Source organism: Nicotiana tabacum, chromosome 23, assembly GCF_000715075.1.
Source record: "Nicotiana tabacum cultivar K326 chromosome 23, ASM71507v2, whole genome shotgun sequence".
Lineage (NCBI taxonomy): Eukaryota > Viridiplantae > Streptophyta > Magnoliopsida > Solanales > Solanaceae > Nicotiana > Nicotiana tabacum.
The window spans coordinates 97,680,926-97,689,184 of NC_134102.1; positions in this window are offsets into that span (position 1 = coordinate 97,680,926).

An 8,259-nucleotide genomic window follows, 5' to 3' on the forward strand; every position below is an offset into this window, starting at 1 on the left:
CGCACAAAGAATTGTGCGGACGCATATTCTTCTCTGTTGTGGCATATAAAATTGTGCGGTCCGCACTTTTTCAACACTTGGCCATTTTTCTCGAGCACAGTACCTGCAATGCACACTCATTCCTGCAATTCACTTCAAAACCACGTAGCTCAAAACAAAACCTATCTAAAAAAGAAAAAAAATAAAAATGAAAAGAAACATGGGTTGCCTCCCAAGAAGCGACTGATTTAACGCTGCGGCACGACACAGATTACCATCAATCACTTGAAATGAATTAACTCCACGACGTGGCCATCATCAACATTTCCAAGACAATGCTTTACTCGGTGACCATTGACTCTAAACACTTTATAATTTTTATTTTTCAAGTCTAATGCACCAAAGAGTGTCACATTCACAACTTCAAACCGACCACTCCATTTAGACTTCAATTTTCCCAGAAACATCTATAACCGAGAATTGAACAATAACACAAAATCACCTTCTTTGAACTCCTTGTTCCGGATGTACTTGTCATGGAGGTACTTCATCTTGTCCTTATATAAGGAAGAACTTGTATATGCATGGTACCGAAATTCATCAAGCTCATTCAATTGTGCCACCATCAAGTTGGCGGTGATATCCCAGTCAAGATTAAGCTTCTTCAATGCCCACATAGCCTTATGTTCAAGTTTCACCAGAAGGTGAAAAGCTTTCCCGAACACTAACCAGTATGGAGACATACCAATTGGTGTTTTGTAAGCCGTCCTATAAGCCCAAAGAGCATCATCAAGCTTCTTCGACCAATCCGTCCGGTGACATTCACTGTCTTTGATAAAATACTCTTGATCTCCCGGTTGGAGACTTCCACTTGCCCGCTTGCTTGAGGGTGATAGGGGGATGAGACCTTGTGAGTGACACCATACTTGGTGAGTAAGGTATCAAAATCTTTGTTGCAAAAGTGCGATCCCCCATCACTTATAATGGCCCTTGGAGTACCGAATCTTGTGAAGATGTTCTTTTTCAAAAATGCCACCACACTTCGAGCTTCATTGTTGGGTAAAGCCATGGCTTCAACTCATTTTAACACATAGTCCACAGCTACCAAAATGTAAGTATTCCCACAAGAGCTCAGGAACAGACCCATGAAACCAATGCCCCACACATCAAAAATGTCAATTTCCAAGATGGTGGAGAGGGGCATCTCATTTTTCTTAGAAATCCCACCGGCCCTTTGACATTCATCACAACGCTTGACTAGATCACTAGCGTCCTTGTAGAGAGTAGGCCAATAGAATCCACAACTCAACACTTTTGTTGCCGTTCTAGCTCCACCATGGTGACCACCATATGGTGAAGAGTGGCAAGCCTCAAGAATTTCCACTTGTTCTTCCTCCGGCATACATCGTCGAATCACACCATCGGTACAAATCCGGAAGAGATATGACTCATCCCAATAATAGTCAAGGCAATCCCATTTGAGCTTCTTCCTTCGGTTTGAAGAGAACTCATTCGGTACAATGCCACTCACGAGATAATTTGCTAAGTTGGCAAACCATGGCATCCCGGTCATTGAAATGGCTAGAAGTTGCTCGTCAGGGAAGGAATCATTTATCTCAAGGCCGTCATGTGGCCTTTCTTCCTCCTCCAAACGAGACAAGTGGTCCGCCACTTGATTTTTACTACCCTTGCGGTCTTGAATATTTAGATCAAACTCTTGCAATAGAAGCACCCACCGCATTAACCTTGCCTTTGAATCCTTTTGCTCATTAAGTACCGAAGTGTCGCATGATCGGTGTGGACAATCACCTTTGTACCCATCAAGTACTGGCGGAACTTCTCCATAGCAAAGACAATAGCAAGTAGCTCTTTTTCGGTCACTGTGTAGTTGACTTGGATGGTCTTACTAGCATAGTAGACCGGATGGAAGATTTTATTGATGCGTTGCCCCAAAACTGCTCCGACCACCACACCACTAGCATCACACATGAGCTTGAAAGGCAAGCTCCAATCCGGTGCAGTAATAATAGAAGTAGTAGTCAACTTGAACTTCAGCAATTCGAATTCCTTCATGAAATTCTCGTTGAAATGGAACTTGGCATCCTTCTCCAAAATCTTACACAAGGGGTTCACCACTTTGGAAAAATTCTTGATGAATCGGCGATAGAACCCTGCATGACCCAAGAAGCTTCTCACTCCCTTCACGGATGTATGGGGTGGGAGTTTAGAGATCACCTCTATTTTGGCCTTGTCGACCTCAATACCATGCTTTGAAATTTTGTGGCCGAGGAAAATGCCTTCCTCGACCACAAAGTGACATTTCTCCCAATTCAAAACCAAGTTTGTCTCCTCACATCCTGCCAAGACCTTATCCAAGTTGTTCAAGCAATCATCAAAAGAATTTCTGACCACGGAAAAGTCATCCATGAAGACAAAATCCTCCACCATGTCGGTGAAGATGACCATCATACACCGTTAAAAAGTCATCGGTGCATTGCATAACCCAAATGGCATCCGCAAGAATGCAAAAGTACCATAGGGACAAGTGAAAGTGGTCTTCTCTTGGTCCTCCGGAGCAATAAGAATTTGATTATAGCCGGAATATCCATCAAGGAAGTAGCACAAAGCTCGACCGACCAACCTATCAAGAATTTGATCAAGGAATGGAAGTGGGAAATGATCTTTCCGTGTGACTTTCTTGAGCTTCCAGTAGTCCATACACACTCTCCACCCGGTCACCGTTCTTGTGGAAATCAACTCATGTTTGTCGTTGGTGACCACAATCATGCCCCCTTTCTTTGAGACACATTGCACCGGAGAGGTCCACGAGCTATTAGAAATGGGGTAAACAACCCCGGCATCAAACCATTTTATGATCTCCTTCTTCACCACCTATTGCATTGCTTCATTTAATCTTTTTTAATGTTCAACGTAGGGTTTGGCATCCTCCTCCAAAATAATATTATGCATGCAAAAGGCGAGGCTTATACCCCGAATATCTGCCAATGTCCATCTGATAGCTTTCTTCCTCTTTTGTAGCACTGTAAAAGTAGAGTCTACCTGCACGTTAGTCAAACAAGAGGAAACAATAGCCGATAAAGTAAAACATGGGCCAAGAAACTCATACCTGAGATGCGGAGGCAATGACATTAACTCCAAAGTGGGAGGCTCCTCGATTGAGGGCTTTGTTGGAGGAGTCTTCCGGTTCTCAAGATCTAAGGACAATTTTCGGGGTTCATAAGTGTACGACCCCATTCCTTGCAATGCATTTACACACTCCACATAGAATTCCTTCTCATCATCATCATGATTGAGCAATACGGCTTTCAAAGTGTCATCAACATTCATCATGGCACTAGCATCATCAACAATCACCTGGGTCACTAAATCCACAAACGAACAAACTTCATTGCTATTCGGTTGCCTCATAGATTTGCACACGTGGAAAATCACCTTCTCATCGTCCACCCGGAAGGTGAGCTCATTGGCTTCCACATCAACAAGAGCCTTCCCCGTAGTAAGGAAAGGTCTACCCAAAATAATAGGCACCTCATAGTCCACTTCACAATCAAGAATCAAAAATTCTGCCGGGAGGATGAACTTATCAACACGAACCAACACATCATCAATAATACCCAATGGTCTCTTCATAGTACGATCCGCCATTTGTAACCTCATGGATGTGGGTCTTGGTTACCCAATTCCCAAAGTTTTGAACACCGAGTAGGGCATCAAGTTGATACTCGCCTCTAGATCACAAAGAGTTTTGGCAAAGTCGGCGCTTCCAATAGTGCAAGGGATTGTGAAAGCGTCGGGATCTTCCAATTTTGGAGCCATTGAGTGCACCATTGCACTCACTTGATGTGCCATCTTGATAGTCTCACAATTCATTGATCTTTTATTTGTCACCAAATCCATCATGAACTTTGCATATCCGGGCATTTGTTCCAACGCCTCAACCAATGGCACATTAATGGATAAGATCTTCATCATGTTAATAAACTTCTTGAATTGGTTCTCGCTATTTTGCTTGGCGATCCTTTGAGGGTATGGAAGAGGAGGCCTTGGCATTGGTGCCTTGGCCTTTGGCACTACTGGTTCTGGTATGTCAATCACGTGTTCCCTAGATGGGTTCACTTTTTCTTGAGTCTCCTCCACATTTTCATCAATATCAATTCTTACTTCTTCATTAGCTTGAACCACATTGCTTGGAATCTCATCTTCTTGAATCACTACACCATCATCCATAATTCTTCTTTGATTTGAGATTGTTGCCTCCCCACATTTTCCACTCCTTATGGTTACGGCCATGGCATGTCCTATGTTATTCCCACCCTTCGGGTTCACCACCATTTCACTAGGTAGTGCCCCTTAGGACGAGTGTTTAAAGCTTGTGAGATTTTCCCTAGTTGAACCTCCAAATTGCGGATTGAAGTATTGTGAGAGGCTAGTTGAGCATCGGAGTCGGCATTTTTCTCCATTATTTGTTTGAACATATTCTCAATTCGCCCCATATCATTATTGGAAGAGCTCGGCCCATGAGACAGATAAGGAGGTGGGTTGTTTGGTTGTTGATACATCGGGGGCCTTTGAAAGCCCGACCCCCGATTCCCTTGGTTATTATTCCAACCCTCTAGGTTTTTACCTCCCCAATATCCTTGATTGTTGCCATTCCAATTGCTTTGGTTGTTTTGATTGTTCCAATTACCTTGATTATTCTTACCACCACTCCAATTGCCTTGGTGGCTTTGATTGTTCCTATTTCCTTGATTTTTTTGAGATCGCCATTGTTGTTGATTCGGGCCTTGAGAGTTGTTTCTTTGCCCTTGGTAGTTGTTCACATATTGCACTTCTTCCTCTTGTTCATTAAATGAATCATCTTGGTCAAACCCACTATCATCTTGCACATATTGTTCCACATGGTTTTGCACTTGTTGACCCTTTTGCCTTTTTTTGTTCACTATCATATTCACACATTCCATTGCATTCACTTGCTTAGGACCTTAAACTTGTTGAAGTTGAGCTTTCTCTAATTGATTCATTGTGGTCATCAACTCGGCAATTGCTTGCCCATGATCATGCAATTCCTTGTGTAGGTGAATCACATTAGGGTCACCTTGGGGAACATTTGCGCTACTTTGCCATGCCGATGAAGTATCCGCCATTTCATATAAAATCTCACAAGCTTTGACATATGGCGTTGTCATGAAGTTCCACCGGCAAGTTGGTTGATCACACATTGGTTGGTAGTATTGATCCCCCTATAGAATGTTTGTTGAATCATAGCCTCAGTCATGTCATTGTTCGGGCACTCTTTATCCATAGTACGGTACCTCTCCCAAATCTCGTGCAAAGGCTCATTGGGTTCTTTCTTGAATGCTAGAATCTCGTCACGAAGAGTAGCCATATGCCGGGGCGAAAAGAACTTGGCAATGAATTTCTCCGCCAATTCATTCCATGTATGGATAGGATGGTTTGGCAATCTTTATAACCAATCCAAGGCTTTCCCCTATAGAGAGAAGGGAAATAGCCTAAACCTTAGAGCATCCTCGGAGGCGTTGGTCTGTTAACTCCCCCCAACAAGTGTACACAAACCCTTTCAAGTGATTGTATGCATTTTGACTCATAGCCCTGGTGAAGAATCCATGTTGCTCTAGCAATGTGAGCATAACATTGGTGATTTGGAAGTTGCACGCCCTAATGCGGGGCGGATTATGGCACTTGCGTATCCTTCGTTTGGCAACACCCGGTGTGGAGCCATTCTTGGTGAAGGTGGGGGAGGGACGGGAATATTGTCATGAGGTGGCCGGCCTCGCCTATTTGCTTGAGGTTCAAGAGGAACCTCATCACCTTGGTCATCGTCCACTTCCTCCCCCAAAGGCAAGTTTCCGAAAGTATCATTGTTGAGAGCCATTTTTGTACCTCCAATTGATTCACAAAAAGTTTAGTAACCCGGAAGGAAAAGAAGACAAGTAACACACAAAACCAAATATATAGCTAAATCCATTTTTAGCTCCCCGGCAACAGTGCCAAAAATTGATGTCACCCAAATTCACACCACTAATTGAGATTGTGAAGTGGTCGATGCAATTATAATTACCCAACTTGAGTCAGGGTAGATTCCTCAGAGAGCTTATATTGAATTAGGTATATACTTAGACTAAGCGTATGACGTGCCTAAAATGCACTTCCGTATACTTGGTTGTGTTGATCTATTTCTAGTTTATGCTAATGTTTGTAAATGTAAAGCTATAGAACGATATTTGTTTTGGTGTTGTTGTTTTTTCAAGTTTAAAAAAGATCTAGGGCTGTGACTTCCACCTAGGTGATTACCTAACGGGTTGTGGGCTTTAGGGCAGGTTTCGTTGGTCAGGGTGTAATATAGCAACCAACACGCAATTACCAACTCGATACCTCTTGGTAGTTAGAGTGGTTTTGCCCAATTTGGCTTTCTCAAGTCCAAATGGGTAATTCACAAAACCGTTGATATATGCTCAAGTCGGGTCTTACTATCACTAGATTCAACCATTTAATTGGGGCTATCAATTTCTTGAGTTCACCCTAATTTCTTATTAGCTAAGTTTTCCTAGACTTAGTCTCTTTTTCTCAAGTAGAGACTAAGTCAATTAGGCGTGAATCAATGTTTGCAACCATTAATTCTTAAATTCAAGCAAGAACTAGGCTAAATATCATACACCCAACCTCAAACAAGCCCTAAATCAAACACTCATTAGGTAGCCGCACTAGGGTTGGGTCACAACCCTATCTAGAGATTTAGCTACTCATAGGCAAAAATGAAGAAACTAAAGAAGAAAAGAAGATTAAACTCATAATAGATTATAAAGGGATGAAAATCCAATGTTAAAATGATAAACTAATACAAAATTTCCCAAAGTAGTTAGTAAAAAACGGCTATCTAATTTCTGAGGTTCAAAACTTAACCTAAATTTGACAAAAAAGACTATTTATACACATCTAAAATTTTCGGACACAATTGCCTTTTCGGAGGTTCTGCTGCCGCACAATTCTGTGTGTGGTCCGCACTTTGAAGCTGGGCTTGGCAGGATGGACTTCTGCAGCCGCACAATTCTGAATTGCAGCCGCACTTCTTCAGGTTCTGCGGACTGTACATTTCTGTGTGCGGCCGCACTCTGGACTTCTGCGGCCGCACAATAATAGTGCGGTCCGCACTTCTTCATGGATCAAAACTCCATCTCTCTGAACCTCATCTTTTGCGGCTGCACAATAATTGTGCGGTCCGTACTTTGCAAAAGAATTCTGTCAGAGGTCCTTCATAGTCTGCGGCCGCACTCAATATTGTGCGGTCTGTACTTTGCTCTTTTTTTGCTTGGTTTTAGTCCTTGTCCAAAAATACTCCTTCTTGAGTTGAATTTCATCGTTTTGGCTCATTTTCTAATACTCCTGCAAGTAAGCATACTTTACTAGTTTTCGGTAATACCTTTAAACATTTTTGAGCTAAAACAAAAGTAAAAGGGTGCAAATAAGTAGTCAAAATCCCTACTCATTAGTCCGTTTGGTCAAAACCCGAGATTGGGACCAAAACCCGATCACCCATTCACCCCCAAGCCCACTTATGTAATTCAATTTGAAATCCAACCTCAATTTGAGGTCTAAATCCCAATTTTATAAAAATCCTTAATTCTACGCAAATCCCTAATTTCTACCATGGAAATCCCAGATTTAAGGTTAAAATCTTATGGAATATAATGGATAATTGTAAGAAAGTAGATTAGAGTCACTTACCAATGAATTGAGGAAGAAAGCCCTTGGAAATATCGCCTCTAGGGTGTTTAGGGTTTAGAATTTGAGAGAATGAGCTATAATCCCGTTTTTCTCAGGTTTTGATCATGCACAGATGTCGCAATTGTGACCTGTGGTTCGCAATTATGACCTGGGATTCGCAATTGCGAACCCCGCAAATGTGAACCTCGCAAGTGTGAACCCCGCAAATGTGAAAAAGTCTTCCCAAATGCGAAGGTTTCACACCTCTATTGTCGTCGCAAATGCGAACAATTTGTTCACAATCGCGAACATGATACCATCGCAAATGTGACAAACATCTCGCAAATGCGTGAACCCCCAGCCCATGCTCTCAAATGCGAAGTGTCCTTCGCTAAAGCGAGGCTCACATTTGCGAGCCAGACCTCGCATTTGAGAAGTATGCAGTCCAGCACTAGATGAAACTTGCACCAGCTATGATTCTAAGTTCAAAACCACTCTGATGCATATCCGAAACTCACCCGAGTTCTCGGGGCTCCA